General features: G+C 42.9%; 1 pseudogene; it reads right to left on the bottom strand.

Moving 5' to 3' along the window:
* Positions 1-505: 505 nt before the first annotated feature.
* LOC123924923 lies at positions 506-14829 on the bottom strand (annotated as a pseudogene).
* Between the last annotated feature and the right edge of the window lie 6087 nt (positions 14830-20916).

Below are 20916 nucleotides of genomic sequence, written 5' to 3'. Positions count from 1 at the left end.
GACCCAGAGATCATGACCCAAGCCAAAAACAAGAGTCAGCTGCCTAACCAACTGAGCCACCCCGGAGCCCCTGGGGATTTTAATATTTCAAAATTTTACCACATTGCTGATGATTCCCTTTGCCCAAAATCACCCCCAAGAATCATGCAGGACCAGCAGGGCAGTATAAAGTACTAGAAGCCTGAATCTGGCCTCAGAAAGACCTACACTCAAATCTCAGATTTTCTGTTCACCAAATGTGTCTTTGGTAAAATTATGTATCTTTTCCAAACTTCAGTTTTCACATTTAGAAATAGGAGGTTTCATAGTGAGAATCAAGTAATATTTGCAAAGTCTCTGATATGGTACTTGGAACATAGTAGGGACTCAGTACATTTTAGCTATTGTGGTTATCAGGACAAATATAATTAGTCCCACTTTAAAGATGAGCAGTTTAAGGCTTAAAAAGATCAAGACTCATTTAAGTCTTGTGATTTCTAGCCCGCAGCTCCACTTTATGAAAACTTTAGAGGGACTGTTGCTCAGTGGCTCTGAGCCCAGAGAACTTAACTTGCCAAAGGTCCAGGTCAAGAACATTGATGTCCTAATAGTGACAAATGGTGGGGTCAGGCTTACATTTAGGTTTGTCTATTTCTGGATGAATCCACTCCCTTTGGTAATTGGGATTATCAATGATCTGAGGTTTCCATTGTTCCTAAACAAAGAACCAAAAAGTGAACACTGCATTAGTATTTTCCCTTTCTTCTCATATAACCAGAAAGACCAAATAATTTCTAAAGAGAGTTGTATACTAGAGCAGAATTCCTGTAGCTTCTTTCTCCTTTTTTGAGCTAATGCATGAGGTTCTTCCAGATTTTCCTTTCTACCTAGAGAGAGTTGAACAAGGTGACAGAAACCCATTCTGAGCCTGGTCCCTTCTCTGTGCCTAAGTTTGTTTATGAAGTTAAGAAAACATAGCTTCACGGGAACACCATTTAAGGACTTTGGCACTTGGGACCATTCTCTTCCTGAACAGTAACACAGGAAACTATGGCCAAATAAAATCATGTTTGTGTCAGTTTTATCTCTGGATCATTTGGTAGCTGATTCCTTTAGTTTCTTCTCACGTCTGATAGGAGGTCAGGAGTTAGCCCTTAAAAAGAAGTTCCCCATCCCCACCCCAACACCTTTGGCTCATTCATGTCCTACTTTTCCCTTTGAGAATCACTGCTGAGATTTCCAGTTCCTGACCCCAGACACATTTCCTGTTTTGATCATGTTCCTTTGGCTGCTTTCCACCACTCTGGACAAACCCCTCTCAGCATTGACCTTTACCAGACCACCCCCACCCATGTAGGCACAGCCCTGCCATCAGGACCCAAATGAGGCAATAGTCTTATGGGCAGTGGGTGGTGGTGAGAGGAAGACCACAGGATCTCAGAGTTTCTTTTCTACAAATTAAACTTCACATCTCTTCTGTCTTATTTCTCATACCCACTGCAAGGAGAGGCCCCCCCTCACCTTATACTTCAAGTTTGGTATCACAGGTCCTTCCCACTCCCCATCCATTACCTCATTCCAGTCGTCTGGCGTCTTGATGTTTCTATCTAGGAAGTATTCGAAGTCCTCCCAGTCCTAAAACAAAATGTTCCTCCTTGAGGACAGGTGAGTGGGCTGGGATGAAACTGGGGTCCCTATAGTCAGACTAGACCTAGCTCCTTAACCCTGTCAACCTCCTGTCCTTACCACTGTGAGAGCCCAGCTCAGGATTCTGTAAGCAAACCCAAAACAGGAGAGAAAAAGCCTTTAAGCAACTCTAGCTCCTCCTCAAGTTCACAATCACTTTGACCTTGAATACTTTAAGCTCAAATAATATGGGAATTTCCCTTGTGTCTGACCCTCTCCCTCCCTCAATCATGTGCCTTTATTGTCAGAACAAGTCTTCTAGCCTGTATCCCTCTTCCTGAAGACCTCTCTTGGTCATCTACTTTGTACCCAAGATGCTCCCAGACCTGTAACAGTCCCTTGTACCCCAGGCCCCTTCTATGTACCAAGACAAACCTCCAAGTCACAAACACCCTACCCTGACTTTCATATGTCTTCTGCTGTGGAGCCACCAGTTTTGCTCTATCTACCTAGCAGTTCACCTTGGTGCTAAGCATTTGCCAAGACTGACAGAGAGCTTCAATGCCAAGCCTACCAGACTCAAAGTTATTCCCTAGCATTGCAACTAAGAAAGTTCAGTTCCTGAGCTGTCTCAGCTGCCTTTTGATTCCTGACATGTACCAGTCAGCATCCCATCATGGAAGCTCTAGTCTAGATAGACCCCTGCCTGTCTAACTACTTTCCATCTTCTTTAGTTCTGCTCAGCAGGGAGCATAGAGGCCTGTAACCTCTCTCCTCTCCCCTAAGCCTAGAGTCAACCCTGACTACATCAGGTGCACAGTCCTAAACAGGAGTGAAGGTCTGTGGTTAATCCTGCTGCTCTGAGCCTGCCTGCTGGGCGTGGAAGAAACCTAGACCCTATTTTTCCTGTGGTGCTAAAGGCACAGACACAGCCTGATCATCTGTCTTAATTCTCTGACTATACTTCCCTCCCACGGAACTGGAGGCCTTTGCTAAATCACCAATCACATGGCTGGGGCACTGCCCACCTCTCTACAGGCCTCTTCTTAGGGACTTCTTAGGGATTCCATCTGCTGGGTCCTATGTTGCTCTTTGCTTAACCCCAAACATCTCCTCTGCATGAGGATGATTCTGCTCTGACCTGTAGAACAGCAACAAAATAAGTGAGGCCCTCCAGGACCTGGCTCCAAACAGACCTTTCCAACCTCATCTCCTACCAGTCTGCATCTCAAACTTGAAGCTCCCCAAACACTAAACTGCTGTTTCAGTTCTTTACACAACCATGTTGCTTTCCGCCTGATTCTTGTGCCTTTGCTCCTGCTCTTCTCTGGGTCTGGAATGTCTTCCCTCCAACCCAATTTCCTACTTCGCTTGCTCTAATGAATTCGGCGTTTGAAATTCAGTACATTATTAGCATATAAATCCCATATATTAAGGACTTACTATATACCAGTCACTGTATTATGTATGTTAGTTCATTTAGTCTTCACAACAGCCTTCACATGTGGGTATTATAATAATCCCTTTTTGTGAAATTGACTTTCATAACAATTATATACCTTGCCCAAAATCTAACTGCAAGTAGGCTGGCGTCTAATCGGTAGTAAAGGCTGGAACTCGGATTCAAACCCGTATCTATTTAACTCCAGAGTCTGTTTCTAGCCCATAGGTTAACACAATCACTCAAACATTGGATCCTCCTTCCTAGACCACTGTCTGCACCCTAACACAGGCTAGGTTAGGAGTTTCTTTGGGGCTCCACAGGCTTTGGGCTTCCCCCTCAGCACTAATTACACAGTATGATCTTCATCTGTGTAGTTGTCTGCATCCCACACTAGATTCTGAATCCCAGGAGGGTTCTCAATCCCAGGAGGGTTCTCAATCCCTCCATAGCTATATCCAATAGAGCTTCCCAGTGAATGATAATAAATCAGTGAATATATGTCACACATTCCCCATATCAATAACTCTTGAATCAGAGATTCAGGTTCAGATCCTGGTGCTAATGTATATATATTTGGCAAGTCACTTCATTTTCTAAGTGCCAGTTTCCTTATTCATAACAGCAATCACAGCACACTGTTTGCAGAGGCTTCCAGAAAGATCAATAATGTCTCAAGACATGTGAGTTACTTCCCTCTTTCCTCCACACCTCTTTGGATACCAATATTTAGCTGGACACCTCCCTGAGGGATTAATGCCCCAGTTTTTGCTTTTATTCCCAGCCTTTTTTCCCCATCCCAATAGCTGACATCTCCACCAGACAAACACTGTCTAATCTCAGGTTTCTTATCTCTAGGATCCTCTGTTTGCAGACATTCTTCCCATTTCCTTGGTTTCCAGGCACAGAGGGCTTTTATCTTCCTGGGAGGAAGTCCCAGTCATCCTCCAGACCCCCAGCTGCCACTTGCTAGTTATTGATTTTGACCTCATAAGTACCATTCGGGTGAATGGTCAGAGTGCATAGGTGAATGTCTTTATTGATCTAGAAAGGGGATAGGGAATATCTCAGTCCACATTGGACATCTTTGAACCTCAAGCATTAAATGCACTACCAAAAATATTTTCTGAATGCCACCCCGCACATATACACAAACATACTTCACCACATCCCTCATCCCATTTCTGCAGTTAACCCAATAGAGACTCTGGATCTCATTCTCCTAAGTATACACTCCTTTGGTCTTTCCTAGCCCTCACCTTCCATCACAGCTCTGGTCATTCTCTGATCTTGTCTGTTTTTCTGTATGTCCCCTTAGATTGTAAGCTTCTCGATGGAAGAGGTCGTGTCTGACTCATTTGTTGCGTCTGCAGCTTCCAACACAAAGCCTACCCCAGAGGAAGACCTCAGGGAGCCTTGCAGGTACAGTCCTGCTAACAAAGGTCTTGAGCCTGAACACAAGTTCTCCAATGATACAAGGCCTATGGGCTTTTCTAGACCCAGTTCCTGCCCCTCTCTGGCACTCTGGTTGTGCCAAATTCCTTGCAAATTTCTCAAGTCTTCTTGACTTTTCTTATGTGATTCCCTCTTCCAGGAATTAAATCCTCCTTAAAATTATCACTTTTTCACAAAACCAATTCATGCTCATCTTTCAAAACTCAGCATGGGGGAGTCCTCTAAGTCCTCTAAGAAATATTTCCTAAACCTCCAGTTTATGTAGGGGTCTTCTTCTGTGCTTCCCCAGACCCTCAACATACTAGGTAGTCCTCTCCTTTTTTTTGATTCATACCTTCACTGAGCTGTGAGATCAGGGACCATGTCTGTCTCACTCTATCACTAGCCCAAGACCCAACACAGAGTTGGCATCTGGTGATTGACTGTTGAGTTGTTAATAAAATCCAGCTATTATCCTCCAACCAACTTAGATCTCTCTAACCTGATGTTACTAAGATATACTCACCACACATATTTAAGCCCAGCACTCCCTACCTCCCCCATCCTTTCAGCATCTATTAGTGAGCAACTAGACCATGCGAAACATTCTTCCAAGAGGGGACCTTATCTGACTTCCTAGCCTTTCAGAAACTGCTCCTATGTGAACTTCTATAGTTTATAGCACCTCTCTATACCTATTCTGATAGCATTTGATCTGTGGGGTTTTTGTAAGAATTAAGTGAGATAACATATACAAAATGCTTACCCTTCTCCCCAAACCTGAAGACCAGCCCACATACCACCCTGCACTTGGTGGTCGTTTTGTTCTCATGGTATTTCCCTAGGTAGCAAAGGAAGCCCTGTATTTTGTTGTTGCCAAAGCCACAGATGCCAGGGCCAGTGCCTAGAAATTAAACCCTAATGCATTATTTTGTATCATTTTTAGGCAGTTTGCCTCGGATGAGGCTAAGACAGACATAGCCTTTGCATTAATCAGGGTCTCAGCAAGAAACAGATAGCACACTCACATTTAGGATTACTTGACAGGAATTTAATAAAGGAACGATTTACAAAGAAAGGGGCAGGACATTAAGAAGATATAAGAATAGTGCTGTGCTGTGAGCTAGTAACAGTAGGATTATTCCTATCCCGATCCTTGCAAGGAGTAAGAATAGTTACCAGAGCCTGGAAGAAAAAAAGTCCTGTGAGGAGGGTGGCCAGGAGGGAAGTTGTAACTTTCAGTTGAGAGACACAGCTCTCTCCCTCCCTCTGATCTCCTGCCAAGGCTTCTATTGACCAAACCCAACCAGAAAGCCCCTCCCATGCCAGGTATCTTATACCATATCATTTAGTTCTTAGGACAAGTAGCTGTTACTATCTCCACTTTTAGCTGGGAAAGCTGTGGCTCAGAAAAGTTAAGTATCTCGCCCAAGGTCAAAGAGCTAATAAGTAGCATTGCTGGGATTCAGCCCAAGCCTAGGGAGAAACAGAGCCTGGAGTTCTTTCTGCTTTGTGAAAACTTTAGAGGCACTTGTAGGTCAGTGGCTCTGAGCCTGGAAAGCTTAATGTGACAAAGGTCCAAGAATGGGTTTTAAGCTAGTTTTTCAACCTCATTTCCCATGTTATTGCTGACTATCCTAAACACATACACACACACACACACACACACACACACGATGTGCTCTAGCCACACGAGTCTCATCATTTTTCTACTTGCATTTCAATTTCATGTCTCTGAGGTTGTTTTTTTTTTTTTAAAGATTTTATTTATTTGACAGACAGAGACCACAAGCAGGCAGAGAGGCAGGCAGAGAGAGAGGAGGAAGCAGGCTCTCCATGGAGCAGAGAGCCCGACGCGGGGCTCGATCCCAGGACCCTGGGATCATGACCTGAGCCGAAGGCAGAGGCTCCAACCCACTGAGCCACCCAGGCGCCCCTGTCTCTGAGGTTTTGCACAGCTTCCTCTGTCCTCATTACATTCCCTTCACCTCCTTCTCTGCCTATTAAAATCTAACTCATTCTGCAAAGAACAATTAATACTCCCTCCAAAAGCCCCCAGTTGGACTGAGTCATGCCATCTTTTGTGGTCTCATACCTCCTCACCAATATCTTTTTTTAAAGTATGTCTTTCGTTCTGCCTTTTAAAGAACAATTCACATGCCTGTGTCCCCACCAAACAGAAGGCAAAAGCATAGAATAGAAAAAAGCACAGGCTTTAAGCCAGATGGACTGGGTTAAAATTCTGCCTTCTCGCTTACTCACTTTGGGCAAATTTCTCACCTCTTCTTCCTCATCTGTAAAATGGAGCTGATAACAGCTGAAACTGGTTTGGTTGTTTGAGCATTGAACAAATAATATTTATATGAAAAAAAAATCACATTTGAAAAATTATTTTCCGGGGCGCCTGGGTGGCTCAGTTGGTTAAGTGACTGCCTTCAGCTCAGGTAATGATCCTGAAGTCCCAGGATAGAGTTCTACATCAGGCTCCCTGCTCAGCAGGGAGTCTGCTTCTCTCCCTCTGACTCTCTCCCTTCTTGTGCTCTCTCTCTCTCTTTCAAGTAAATAAATAAAATATTTTTTAAAAAAAGAGAAATTATTTTCAATTTCTCTACTATAACCACCTCATACATACACACATATAAACTCCTTGTGAGGGGACATTTAGCCCCCCAGAGTGCTACATCGTTCTATGCATGGATAAGATTGAAAGATGAGAGAGAAAGAGTTGGGGGAAGGGGCTGCAGACAGAAAAAGGGAAAGAGGCTGAAGAGGAGGATTTTGGCAAGGGCTTGAAGCAAGAGATCTGAAACTCTCTGGGAAAAGAAAGAAAAGTTTAAAGAGAATTTTAAGGAAATTTTGCTGTATGACTTGTGGTACAACACTTTCCTCTGACTTTGTATAAAAACATTTGGTAAAATCCACATTCTTCATTAGAGCTTTGGGAGTTGGTTTAATTTTTGTTGTTTGTTAGTTTTTTAATCTCAACCACCATTCAAGTTTGGAGTGAAGTAAGAGCTAGATTGACCCAAGGAGGCCTAGTGACATATTAAGGTTATAGATGCAATACTCTGGACTCATTATAAATGCTAGATCAAGATGATTTCCCTGACCTCCTGTGCCTTCTCTCTCAAGGGCAGGAACCCCCTTCAGAGCACAAAGCCTATCGTAGTAGGTACATTCTGAGAATGTCCACACAGTTTATGATATCTTCCTCCTTTTTTGAGAACTGGGGAATGTCTCTCTGTGCTGCAGCCATGTTAATACCATGTGGCTCTCTACCTCTTTGTTCTACTTAAACGAAACTAACATTTAGGTTTAAAGTTGTTTTTTTTTTTTTTTTTTTTTTTCAGGTTGTTGAAGAGTCTTACTGCATAGGAAGGTGGATTAGAAATTTCCTGTTTTGGGTCAATCTGAGTCTCGTTAACAATTAGAATGGCTCTTGTTAAGACCCCATGGGTCTTATAGTGACCGCTATCAGAGAGCTTAGAAACATGATGTAATACTCGGATTCTGAATGCACATCCTCCTGGTTTAGGGTGTCAGGAAAGAGTCTCACACACCCACCACCACAATCGATGCTTTGCTCATGTATTACTGAAAACTGAACCACCAAGTTCTCATTCTCATTGCTTAATGGCTTAAACCTGGTTGAAAGGGCATAAAACTTGGCATCTTCACTGGTCTGGAGACCTGGGAGCAGAGAACACAGAATCTTTAAGCTTACATATTCAAAGAACAGCCAGAGAGACCCAGTACTTGGGCTCGCCTATCTCTGGTACTTTCTTATAAACCTACTATGTGCCAAGTGCTATGCTGGACACATTACCTCATTCAAGCCTCAGAGGAACTTTGCAAAATGGGTATTATCTCTACAAATTAGGAATCTGAGTCATAGGGAGGTGGAGTGACATGCCTAGGCCCACATGGCTAACAGGAACTCAACTAGGATTTTAATCCATGTTTCTCTGATTCCTTCTCTCCCTTATACCATTCTGCCTTTGATTCTCAGGAGATGATTAAATACTGCTCTGCAGTTTTACAAAACAAGACCCTGTTTATCCTGAGACCCACTCAACATTTCTAGTCTAAGTACATCACCTGATAGATGAGGAAAGTAAGCCCCAGAGAGGAAAATTACTTATCCAAGATCGCATAGTCATAAATGACAGACATAGAAGCCAAGTCTCTTGAGTTCCAAGTCAGAGGTCTTTCCATTATTCCATGCTACTGCCCAGCTGTTTACTGGTTTGACTTTATCTGTCACTTCAACTTTCTGAGCCTCAGTTGCCTCATCAGACAATGTGAATAATTATTCCTACCTCATAGGGATCCCATGAAAGTCAAATGGGTAAGAGCTGTGAGAAGCACTTTGTAAACTGCCAACATAAAATGCAAGGGGCTATCATTATTCATGCTTAGAGAGGATCCTTCGTCCATGATTCCATAGCTCTCTGTATTTCCCTGGGTCACACTAGGCTGCAAGTAGGTTTATTTGAGTCTCTTTGAATAGTTTTTAAGCTACTGAAGAACAAGGGCATCTTTATATTCCTAGCATCTAGGCCAAGGCCTGGCATAGAAGAAATGTTCAATAAATAGGTGTTAAATTGCACAGAAGCAGCACAGCTCCTGATTCAGCTGTCTCTGAAGCATTTAATGCAGACGAGTGCTAAGTGCTAAGCACTTTCATGTCTGATATTGCATTAGGAACTGTCTGTAGTTTAAAGAGTATGCTTACTTCCCTGAAGACCTCATGTGAGGTTAAAGTGGCCAGAGAAGACTTCAGGGAAAGGGAGTGAGCCCAAGGGAAAAAACAGGGAACCCATAAGCAGAAGACCAGGCTCTACCAGCTCTTGCTATGTAGTCCTACGCAATCCCCACCCATTCCCTTACTAGCCTCATTTGCACCCAAGAGCCCTTCTAGCGAACCAAGGGGAATCTAATGAACTTGAGCTGGATGAGACAAGAGGAGCAATATACAAGTCAAATTGAGAGGAAATGGGTGACTGTGCCAACTGCCCCCAGAGCCACCAAGAAACAGGCATCCCACAAGTCACTTAGTCTGGAATTCTCTCTCCTTTGGAAACAATTTTCCAGAGTGGATTTAAATGAGATTTTAAATGCTCAAGCCAATTCGTAATTCTCCCCTTTAATAAACATGAAAATGAGATTCATAACAGTAGCCAGGAGAGAGAAGATGGGAAGTTACTCCAGGGGACAATCAATGGATTCTATTTATAGGATAAAAGCTTTCTCAGACCAAAAAAAAAAAAAAAAAAATCCTTGCCCGTAGACCTTGTCCTCAGAGCTCCCCCTTCCTTCATAATATTATTTGGCTCTTAGAGCAGCCCTGTCTGATGAGCATGGCAGTTGATGATAATCATCTCCATCTAATATCAAGGCTCAGAGAAGTGAAAAGACTTGCCCAAATTATGCAGCTAGTGAGTCATGGGAGTTAGCCTTAGGTCTGTCTGCTCCACTCTTCTTTGTATCAAGCTGCTCTAGGGGAAAGCAACATTTGGAGGTTATACAGTGCTTTTCCCTCTATCAAGTACACTGTTATATAAAAAATCCCAGGGTAGGGGAAAAGCTGGCTAGTCCAGCAGTAATGAACACAGTCCTGGAGTCAGACCTAGAATCTAATCTCAGCTCTGCTCTCACCAGCTGTGTATACAGCTTTGGGCAAATACCATCCTTCCTGGGGCTCCTGTGCAAAACTGGGAACATAACAGTAACCATCTCATGAAATTGTTAGGAAGATTAATGGGGATAATGGTCTAAGGGCTTACTTTTGAATACCTGTTATTTAAAGAATTTATTTACTTGACAGAGAGAGTCAGGGAGAGAGAGCACAAGCAGGGGGAGCATCAGGAAGAGGGAAGAAGCAGGCTCCCTGCTGAGCAGGACTCCAGGATCATGACCTGAGCTGAAGGCAGATGCTTAACTAACTGAGCCACCAAGGCACCCCTGAATATCTGTTATTTAATAAATGGTCATTATTATTTTTGTGGACAGTTCATTCTTCTCTGTCTACTACTTTTTTTATTCTAACGAAGAGAAAACAATTGATAATATGTGTAAAAACAACTGTATAAAATCAGAACTTTTTTCCAGTCAATCAGTATATTCCCGAATTTCAGCATTTACCTTTATCCTTTCCTTTGTCTCCATAAAATTTTCCTGTAGTAAGCTGAAATGACCATAATCCAGCCCTAGATTCCACCCATCACTTTTTCCACCCATCAATGGGATAAAGAAGAAAAGCAATATATAGAAACGATTTGTAAAAAAAAAAAAAAAAAAAAAGAAAGAAAGAAACGATTTGTGTTTTCTTAAAGACAATAAGATGCAGCTAGGGCTGACCAAGTTGGCAGGAACAGTAAGAGAATATCATGGGATAATTCCAGTATTTCTGAAATCCCCTTCGCTATCTGATGCCTAAACTCCACCATTTGTGCCCTACCATGTGAAGTGGCTTGACTACCAAATATCTGAGCCACTTAAACGTTAATGCTTCACTCTACCCTTCTCTATGGGAGTGAAGTCCAAAAACCAGCATGGCAATGTATGGTTGAAAGGCTTCAGACATTCTCTTAAAAATAGACAGAAAAAAATATGGTTAGGGGAATGAAGCCCTTACACATATTTATGTCTAGTACGATAAAACAATAAAATCACCTCACGAAGTAAAGAGATTAGTAATACCATTTTATACTTCTTGAATTAATAATGATGATATTAAATAATCAATTTCCATTTGCCCTTTTTTATTGCTTAAACTTTTTAGACTCTCCCTTGCAGTTTTGAGGAGATGCTGATAAATTTGTTTTGCTTTGGCATAGAAGGCATTCAGACAAAGAGGCATTCTTTTTGGGACCTGGCACTGCATCCAAACATTCAGTGCCTTTTTGATTTTATGCCTCAGAATTGTTGACTCCCACTTCCTGGTCCCACAGGGGTCTGAGAGTCACAGGGCAAATTGGCAGCTCGAGATGGAAGAGGCCTTAGGTGGAAAGTTCACATCATCTCCTTCCTACAGCTGAATGGATATTTGTCAATTCCACTACCCAATATCTAGAGTTATTGCCTTAGCTCTTAGCCCCTGAAAACCCTGCCTTAATCCATCTCCAGTAAGACCACGCTGAGCTGGTTCTGTCAGCTCCTGTTACTCAAGCCCAACAACTCAGCTACCTCCCCCACGAGGTCCAGGGGATGGGTTTGCTTTCCCCAGTCTTGCCCTATCCCAAGATCTCAGTGTTAGACAGGCCAAGACACCTCAGTGGCCGCCTTACCCACCACTCCTGACAGTGGGGCCCCAAGAGCTTCTCTCCATCTAATGTTGCTGTGGTTAGACCGGAGTGAACACCAATCCCCTGACCACAGTTCATCCAATGGAGGGTAAGAATGGATAGCAAAGTCAAAATATTGGTAATGTGTTTGGCCTTTGTGTGAGTCCCTTAAAAATTTCTCCTTGTTTATTCTGATGGATAATGCTGTGAAAAGGTATTATTAATTTCATTTGGTATCTAGTAAGACCTGGCCTTTCTTCTGGAATAAGAGGAGGATACAGGGGAAAATGCAGTAAAGAACCAAAAAAATTGTATAATCATACTAACAGCTACTGTTCAGCAACCATATGTCGAGCATTGTGCTGAGTGCCTTCCATGCATTATCTCACTGCATTGTCATAATAGCTCTGTGACGAATGTGCTATTTCCCCCCCATTCAAAAGATGAGAAAAGTGAAGCTTAGAAACTTGTCCAAGAGCCCAGTTTGTATGTAAGTGGGCAAGCCAGATTCAGACCCGGGCCTATACAACACTAAAATCTTTACTTTAACCCTTATAGTCTATGGCTTCCCATGAAGTGATGTGTGTGAAAAGCCCTTTATAACCTAAAGAGTGCACAGCAAAATAAGAGACATAATCCTTTACAGTTTGTAATAAAATTGTTTGTATATAATTTGAGTGATGTCTGTCTTCCCCAGACACCACCAGACTGGTAAGTTCCATAACTATTTTGCTTAGCATTGTGTCCCAGTATCTCACACAGAGTTAATTGCCAAGATATTTGTTGAATGACTAAATGGATGTATGTATGACCTTTTCTTTTGCCTATGCCATAGTATTCTCAGCCTTACAAATAGACTGATTCATATATTAATCCATTTGACAAATGTTAAATGAATTTAACAAGTATGTAGAAACAGAGGCAGAGGGAGAGGCATGCTCCCTTATCTCCACAGGGCACCTCCTACCGTGTCTGGTTTGTGATGGAGTTCAAATCCAAAGACTGGGCTAGGGACTCATCTCTGCCACTAGCTCTAGCAGTATCTTTAACGTTGCTGAGATTGAGTTTCTTCATCCATAGAAAGAGGTTACCTAAATCATTGAGTCTCTGGGAGACTTAAATAAAATAGCATGCAACACAGGATCAGACACATTGTAAGTGCTCAATAAATACTACTTTAAGCAGAATCTGTACACATCTGTACATGTTCATAAAGATATATAACATCAAAAGTAAAGAGAGAGAAATATTTTTAGCTTTGAAGGTAGAACTTGTGCCTTCCTCAACACCCAGTCCCAAGCTGGGACACAATAGATCCTTTAGAAAATGCTTGTAAAATTACATGCAAGTATACATTTGCAACATGTATCCAACGTTGTCAGATTATATTTTGCAAAAGAGAATTTGCTAGGTATACTAAAGTTTAGTTCTTCGGGTGCCAACATTTTATCTACCACTTTCAGTGGAAAATTTTTGTAAACATTATAAAGGACTCTGACCTCTTGTATAGAGAATCTTCAACAAAGTATAAAGTTTCTTGAAGACTCAAACTCTGTATTAGGTTGTAATGTACAGCAGAGGTATGGTTTCCTTTGAAAATTTTCTGTCTCCATTGTTTTCGCTCTGCTGTGAGCACTCACTTCTCCCTGGGGTGAATGTGATTTCCTCTAGGAGTGTACTCAGTTCTGGAAACTGGGGAACCTATGTCCCTGCTTACCTGCCTACCAGCTTCTCTGTCCACTTCTTTCCTTTCTTTTTACCCGCCAGTCTATCGGCAAGTGGGTCACATAAACCATAGCCATTCAAATGTTTATTAACTGATAAAATGCTTTGTGGGGTAAGTAAACAGCACTGGATAACAATCTGAGCCTCCCCACCTTATTCTGTTTACCACATGAGCCAATCACTTTTCTGAATCTGAGTGCTCATCTGTAAATAAGGTTTCTTTTTAAACTCTTCAAAGAAAAGAATACTGTACACGCAATTGGTGCTCAATGTTTTTTGAATGACAGACTGGCATGAAGGCCCAATTAAATAAGATGATAATAATTATGATGATTCTGATCATTAATAATTATAAAATAAGTAGTTTTGCTGTCATTGAATGACAACTTCTTGTAGGTCCTCGATTCATTTTTATAGGTTGTCATTTCTAATCAACTATACCCTAGGAAGCATATAGCCAAGTCTGCTAAGAAAGTGGCCACTGAATAAGAGCCTAAATGCTTGAAGTAGAAGATGATATAAATCATTCACTTAATATTGACAGAGCTCCTGCACTCTTCCAGTGTGAGTGCGTGACGTCAAAGTACTAGTAAGACATAATTCCTTGAGCCCCAAACCCTCAAGGAGCTCACAGTCAAATGAGAAAGATAGGCAAATAACGTATTTTTTTCTTATTTTATATTTCTTGATTTTTTTCAAAGGAAAATAATTTATTGTATAAAATGTAAAAAGCCCAAGAGGCAGCAGATAAGCAGTAAAAACACCTATAATCTACTTCACAGAGAAGACCATTGTCAAGATTCTGACATATTTCCTTCCAGCCTTTTTGTTATTGTTTTCTATACGTTAACAATGGCCCCTCCTTCCCCCTCCACATCCTTGCCTCCTCTGCAGAGACCCTTACCATCAGTTTGCACTTGAGACCTGGAAAGGCCAGCTGGATCTGGCTTCTTTGGCTTGGGCATCTGTCCAGGCTGATTCTTCCTCAGGCCAAGCATGTCCAAGTACCCACAATTGGCAGATGATCCCAATAGTGTATCAGTTGGAGGCCTGAGCAGCAGAGGCTGCTCCTCAGCCCTCCGAGCTGTCCTCTGTGGGTCTGAGCCAGCTGGGCACAGAGGCCCTTTGTCTCAGAATGTCTCTTCGGCCAAGTTTTCATGGTCAAGTCTGAGAGTTAAAAGAATTAACATTCATTCATACACACACACACACACACACACACACACACACACACACACGCACACACATCCTCCTTGTGACTTCTGCATCATTTAGATCCTCATCTGAATTCCAGTTTCCTTCTGCCTGAATTTGTACTGTTACAAAGGGCACTGCCATTGCCTTAGCCCTCCCCTCACACTTATTTGTATTGTGAATTCATTGATTCTCCAATTCAATCAGCCAACATTCCTGCATATTTTAATGTGCCAGCCCCTATTTGAGATCTTAGATTCCAAAAGCTCACTTTGCCCCTGAGGCCACTGGTATTACTTCCTGCTGGCCCACTGATACATGGCAGCTGGTAGCAATGGCCATTAAGTACTTCCTTTATGGAGGCAAGAGACCTGGGTTCAACAAACATCCCTGCCACCAACTCACTGTGTGAATTTGGGAAACCACCTCTCCTGTCTGGGGCTCAGCTTCATCTGTACAATGAGAGGTTTGGATTCTAAAGGTCTGGCATGCCTACTGGTTGGTGAGCTGCCCTGTGGCCTGGAATAGTCTGGGAAAACAGCAGAAAGAAAGGAGCTGGAATCAAACTCTGGAACAAACCCTTTAAATGCTCCTGCTGTGTCTTATCCTCTCTCTGGACCTCAGTTTTCTCATCTATCTATGGGAAGAAGGAGGCCATTTGGAACTGGATGAGCTCTCAGGGCCCTTTTAGTTCTGACATCAAAGAATCTAAGATTTATCTTTGAGGTTACTAAATATTACTTAAAATGTGAGCTAGAAGGACTTCAACTTACTGAACTCATGGGCATTGGTTTGGTGGGGAGCAGGGGTAATGCAAGAAAGATGAGTTTTTATATCATATAGCCTAGGTTCAAATTCTGGCTTTGCCTTTTAATAACTGTGTGACATCAGACAAATTATTCAATTCCTCTGAGCTTCGGTTAGACTATCTATGGACTGGGAAAAAGAAAAAACTACTTTGTAGAGTTGAGTCAAGGATTGGACTGTATAAGACATCGTGCCTGCTGAGTAATACTGTGCTTAATAAAAGTTAGTTAAGGTATCTGATACAATTTTGCTGTAAAAGGTTTAAAAAGGAGGGAATTTGAGGCACCTGGGTGGCTCAGGGGGTTAAACCTCTGCCTTCAGCTCAGGTCCTGAGATCCAGTCCTCAGCGGGGAGCCTGATCCCCCCTCTCTCTCTGCCTGCCTCTCTGCCTACTTGTGATCTCTCTCTGTCAAATAAACAAAATCTTTAAAAAAAAAAAAAAGGAGGAAATTCAGTTCCAAGCAGAAATGGATTGGCTGAACACGTCTCTTAATTTTTTAATAGGTTCTTTTTTTGTTGTTGTTAAAAGACTAACTCCAGTTCATTGTAGGAAATAAAATATTAAAGTTGTCTGGAATTCTATCATCTACCTTTTATATTTTGGAATATTCTATTCCTTTTTCCACACACAAATGTATTTTGTAATAGTGACAATGTGTATCTTAGATACAATCTTGCACATTTTACATCTAAGCTTATATCATAAAGATTTCCCTATGACATTAAAGGCTTCCCAAAAATTCTATGGATGTATCATATTTTACTTGACTGGGCCCTACCATTGGACATTTAGGTTTGTCTCCAAATGTTCCCTACTATTAATAATGCACCCTCAACTCCACTGACCGTCCCTCCACACCAGTTTAGCCATGGTGCCCCTACATTCACACGTTGGGCCTTACCATCACCAGGAACTCTTCTGCTTCTGATATTTCAAACTCAAATTCCCCCTTCATGACTGTGGCCTGCTATCCTCTAGTTCTCATACTCTGTTACTTAAAGTATACCTGTTCTTTGATCCTCTCCATTTTTTTCAGTCCATTGGCTCCTTCCTGTCTAAATTTCACAGTGCTTCCTTCTTCCCTCCCTCTTCCTTCTTTCCACAAAATTTAACTGAGAATTTTCTATGTGCAAGCACTGCACCAAATTCAAGTCTGCAATGTTGAAAGAGACGTGGATCTGTCACCTCACTCACTCCTCCCAACTCCCTTGCCCATTTACCTTTCATCCCAAACTTCCATTCTCCCTTTGCTTTCCAAATTACCTAACTGAGCTCTCTACTTCTCTCAGTTCTCTAAAACAGGCCCATACCTGTTCTATTCATTGTCTCGGTCCTTATCTACCCTTAAACCTACTGTCTGGTTTAAACCTGCATTGGTCTTGGTGCTCAATGCAGAGTCTGCTAAAGACTCTCCCTCCTCTCCCTCTGCCCCTACCCCCTACACACTCTCTCCCTCTAAAATAAAGAAATAAATCTTCAATAAACAAACAAACAATATCTCAAAAAAATTGAGGTTTAAAAAACTGTCACTTAAAGGAGGAGAGCGTAACTGTATATGGTGGAGTAATGTTTGCTAGGATGAAGAAGAAAGGCCAATCAAGAAGGACGCACTTAAGCAGAAACCTGAATGGTGAGAATGAATAAACCATGTGAAGACCTCAAAGAAGATTCTAGACAGAAGTCAAAGCAAGTACAAAGACCTTGAAATGGAGTTGAGCTTGGAGTGTCAAAGAAACAGCAAGAAAGACAATCTGAATGGAATGTAATGCAGAAGAAGGAGATAAGACTGTAGAGGTAAGGAGGGGCCTCTAGATCAGGGAGGTTCTTGTAGGTAGGTGTGGTGAGAAGAAGGCTGGATGTTATTTTAAATCTAGCAGGAGGGGCAGTGGAGGTTTTTAAGTTCCAGAACCAAACCATCTGATTTACATTTCCAAAGGACCATTGTGATGAGAAGAGACTAGGGAGAAGCAAAAACCAAAGCGAAGAAGCCATTCAGGTTACTGCAATAGGCCAAATGAGAGATGATGGTGGCCTGGACTAGGATGGGAAGCAATATGGGAGGTAGAAATATCATGTTCTAAATATACTTTGAAGGTAGAGTCAGTTGGACTTGCTGATGGGTTTGGTAAAGGAGAAGAAAACAGAAGAATCAAAGATGACTCTTAGAGTTTTGACCTAAACAACCAGCTGAATGTTTGGGCCATTTACTAATGTGGAGAAGACCAGCAGAGAACAAGTCTAGAGTTTGTTTTGCAAAGACAAGAGCATGCTTTAGACATGTTAAATCTGAGATGCTCATGAATTTATGAACATGCTCTATACACGAGCCACTCATGAGTTTGGTAAATCAAGTCAGTGCCTAGATCTTCCTAGCTCTGAGTACCCCAACAGTATTGGATTTCTGGATCTACTAAATCGACCATACACCTTAGAACACTGGTGACCCACTCGCTAATCCTGCACTGCCAGTAAGCAGCATCAGCCCCTCCGCATGTTTCTCTGACCTCTCTCTCCTTTTGGCATCATTATCACATCTTGGGTTGATTCCTTTAAAGTAGGCATTTGACCTCAACAAGTACCTGTCTCTAAATCCTACTGCAGGAAGATTTCTTGGAACATCACTTCTCTTAACAGGGTGTGATTTTTTGGTTTTTTGTGTGTGTATGTGTGTCAAGGGTTCAACATTCAACAATCCTTTACAGGGCACCTCTCTATGCCAGGCACTGACTTGGTTGCACAACTCAGAGGAGAATCAGGTAGATAAACAACCACAGTGTGAGCAGGGCTGACACACAAAAGCCCAGAAGTGGAGGGAACTAGGGGAGGTCTAGGCAAGGCTTCCGGGAGAAGGTGAGGTCACATAGAACAACATTTCCTATGCATAAAGCACTGGGTTTTCTTCATGATTTTGGCCTCATCAACTGTCTTGGGACTTGGGACTTAAACCCCTTCTTCCTTTGATTCCAGGGAGACTTTCAGAAACATTTGTCAGTGACATCCTTGGGCATTTCACTCTTGCCACATTGGGTAGTGGGAGTTCAGTCCTTGCAGAAGTGACTGGGTTTGTACATGCTCTCTGCCTTCTAACAGGAGGAATTACAGTGTGAGTAAAGCCACCCAGGCAGAGGGGTAGGCCCAAGATTTAGTCAGAAGCTTAGCTTCACAGAGCTTACTGCAAAGGATAATCAGGAGATCAATCAGGAAATGGGGGACCACCAGCCTACACTCAGGTGAGGCTTGTGCCTTGTCAGAAGATTCCCCCACAACCAGTCAGTGAAACTGTGAGATTCTGGCATCCCACTTGTCAGCCAACTCCTGACCATCTCTCCTGGTTCCTCCTCCCCTAATATTCCCCACCACTCCCATACCCCCACACAAGCCTCTCCACTTTTCACCAAGAAGATTGCCATAGCCTCCCAAATGATTTTTCTGTCTCCAATCTGAACTTTGGTCAGCTTCACAATACATCCTCCACATTTTTTGCTAAAGTGCTCTATTTAATACTCAGGCCAGATTTTTTTTTTCTTCCCTCTGTTTACCACATTCACTAGCTCCCCACTGCTCAGAGAAAGGCCAGGCTTCTTAGCCCCTTTGGTCTAGGTCCTGCTGCCTCTCTAGCCTCACCTTAACTACCTTTCCCTTCATAGTTTCCAGTTCCCTGAAGATGCCAGGGCTGACGGTATCATAACTTCAAACCTTCGTACATGCTATTCTTGACTGGAATGCTTTCCTTCCATCCCTGCTCATCTGATAAATTCTTCACCCTCCTCTGATTTCTCTTTCTCCCTGAAGTCTCTCTATTCAGTCCCTTGCCTGGCCTGCCTTATTCATTCCTATCTCTGCACCACGTCTGCACCTCGTTCTCAGCACAGTGTTACTTGTATCCTGGCTGGAGAAGTTGAGTCTCAAGAAAGGGAAAGGGCTTATCCAAGCTTAAAGGTGAATATGGACTCAACTTCAAAAAATCCTGATTCCTAGGCAAATGCCCTATTCACCTCACTCTCAGAGAATCAATCAGATTTTATACACACACACACACACACACACACACACACACACAATTTTATGTGATGAAACAGTACCATTAAACATCTGTCCTTCAGTAAGTAAGCTGCCATAATTCCCTGATTCTCCTGACACGTTCCAGGGAGGGGGTTAGGCAGGGCAACATTCAAGATCTTCTTGAGCTCTGATATATTATGAAATATAAAAAAATTCACTACATAAGTATTGCTCACATTTTCCCTCTAGAGTTCATTTGTTTGTGTCCTTAGGGTGAAGGAAGGAGAACAAGCATTTATTACACACCCACTCTACTGGGGCAATGCTTTGCATACTTTCCCCACTGAGCAGGGAGCCTGATGCTGGGCTTGATCCCAGGACCCTGGGATCATGACCCCAGCCAAAGGCAGACGCTTAACTCACTGAGACACCCAGGACCCCCAATGCTTTGCATACCTTACTTCATTTCATTCTCAGAACAAGATCTGTACTACTGTCCTCATTTCATAGAGAAAGGAAGGGAAACACAGGCAGGGTAAGCTCCTCACCCAGGGTCCCATAGTGAGGAAGGAACCAGCAGGGATTTGAACTGCAGACTGGAGGCGCAGGTGATTGATGATCAGCAGGTGGGGTCTGGTCTCACATTTCTTTTCCACATCCTCCCCTCCCCTGCCACCCCTGCCTTGGCATGGGCCTCTTACTCTGGTCTTCAAACTCCTTGCACAACTAGACCCAGCTCTGCGTCCAAACTCCCAGCATGTGGGTGGCCAGTAGCAGCAGCAGCTGCTGGCCCTTTATCCCGCAGGCCACTGTCCCAGTGACGCCTTGGAGAGCTGCTCCGCTGCCAGGTGTTCCACCGATGTCACCACCTCTGCCGGGCGACTGGGGCAAGGGCTGAGATCACCTGCGCCCTGCACCTGACTGCCTCTCATTTGCGGCCTTAGGGGTAGTAAGCACCGCAGCCCATGGTTGATGACCATGTACTGAGAGTGTAGACCAAAGTGGAGGGAACAGAGTGTTGAGGGAGCTATAGGGCAGGGTTCCTAGGGAGTGGGGGTGTGGCAAGGCTAGCTAAGGTTGGCCTCTGAGGTCCCATGAGCCTGCTTAATGTTGGTGTGGTCAGTTTCAAAGTGCTCTCACATGCCTCCTTCCATCATCCCTTTGGCGCATGCATCTCCCTCTCTCTCTCTCTCCTTCCCTCTATCCTTCTATCCTACCTTCTATTCACCCATCCTCTGGACCTATGCAGAACAATAATAGTTTAGTATCTGTTTAGTTTAATAGAAACACCTAAGGCCTGAGGGGGACCCGAAGAGGCCCCAATCTAGTATGAGATCTCAGGAAGAATTTTCTGGAGGAGGTGACTCTGAGTTAGCCAGGCAGGACAAAAATGAGCAGAGGGGACAGGAGCAAAAGTAATA

Source organism: Meles meles, chromosome 1, assembly GCF_922984935.1.
Source record: "Meles meles chromosome 1, mMelMel3.1 paternal haplotype, whole genome shotgun sequence".
NCBI classification, from domain to species: domain Eukaryota; kingdom Metazoa; phylum Chordata; class Mammalia; order Carnivora; family Mustelidae; genus Meles; species Meles meles.
The sequence above is the reverse complement of the archived record's forward strand: the minus strand, read 5'-3'. Positions and strand labels throughout refer to the sequence as shown.